Below are 1,253 nucleotides of genomic sequence, written 5' to 3'. Positions count from 1 at the left end.
AAGATCAGTTTTCTTTCGATTTTTACTACTTGCATTCTGTAATGGTCAAGCCAAATTCAAATATTACGTGCTGTGTTAATTTTGGGCATACTCTAAGACAGAAGATAAAACTGAAATTGTTGGAAACAGGAGTGGACCCAACCTAATGAATTCTACACTCCCCAGCTTTCTATCAAGGTATGTACTGGTTAAATCACATTGTTATCTATATTTTGCTTTGAAGTTCTTGTTTTTTTATAAGTTTCCCAAATATTAAAATTTTAGTTGTGCTTAACCTATTATATCTGTCTCTGTTTATAGGATGTCAACCAGCTAAACTTTGATTACGTGCAGGACAGTATTCAAGATGAACAAGATCAAAGTCTTAAAGTGCGGTGAGTTCACAAAAATATTTACCTGTTAAAGACTATTAGGTTTTTATCTGTATTATCAGTTGTAGGTGCACAATTTGAAATTATTTTTTGAAGTGAACAGTTATTTATAAAAGACTGGAGTGAGATGTACTAAATAGCTGTAAAACTAAATATATTTTTCACATGAACTCTTTAAGTTCTGAGTGTAATACAATATCGGATGAGTGGGTATTAAACCAGTATGCGATGCGTGCCCTTATTAACGGAGCAAAGTTTTTACAGAAAGTCCAGGAACAATAAAAAGTCTATAAAAGTGAGATCCTTATAGTAATGATGTAATTTTTTTTAACAGTAGCCTCCTTTTAGAATTAAATTTTGTCAAGGCCCTATGTGCCATCTTTTGTGATCATTGGCCATACCACTTTTGAGTAATACACTTTACCGTTTCTTAAGTTCAGTTCAACCAAATACATTTCTCACTTGACAAGTATATTTTTTTTAAACTGTTGCTGGTGGTTGAAAACTAGTTTTACATAATGCTATTGTTTGTAAAATAAAATAACATCTTGCTACAAGGCTTCACCTCAGTACTTTCTTTAGTAAGGATCTTACGCAACTTTAGTTCGAGTGAAATGTTTCCAATTACATTGGGTGTTTAAAAAAAGAAAGTTCTATCTCTATCCCAATGTTTTTGGTATCATTTGCAACAATATATTTTGGAAATTGTTTCCAGGTAAACAATCTGAAACAATTCTTAATAATAATGTTGCAATTGATTCGAAACACATTGGGTTAGAACATTCTATATTTTTTATAACACCCAATGTAACTGGAAACATTTTACTCGAACTAAAGTTGCGTAAGATCCTTACTAAAGAAAGTACTGAAGTGAAGCCTTGT

General features: G+C 31.6%; 1 protein-coding gene across 1 annotated transcript in view; it reads left to right on the top strand.

Moving 5' to 3' along the window:
• The window catches only part of LOC113214313 (mannose-P-dolichol utilization defect 1 protein homolog), a gene marked incomplete in the record, with an annotated part of 11,514 nt that overhangs the window by 2,327 nt on the left and 7,934 nt on the right, over positions 1 to 1,253 (top strand).

The sequence above is a fragment of the Frankliniella occidentalis genome, unplaced genomic scaffold, assembly GCF_000697945.3.
Source record: "Frankliniella occidentalis isolate FOCC.00 unplaced genomic scaffold, Focc_3.1 Scaffold297, whole genome shotgun sequence".
NCBI classification, from domain to species: domain Eukaryota; kingdom Metazoa; phylum Arthropoda; class Insecta; order Thysanoptera; family Thripidae; genus Frankliniella; species Frankliniella occidentalis.
Note: the sequence above shows the minus strand (reverse complement) of the source record. Positions and strands in the feature narration are given on the sequence as shown.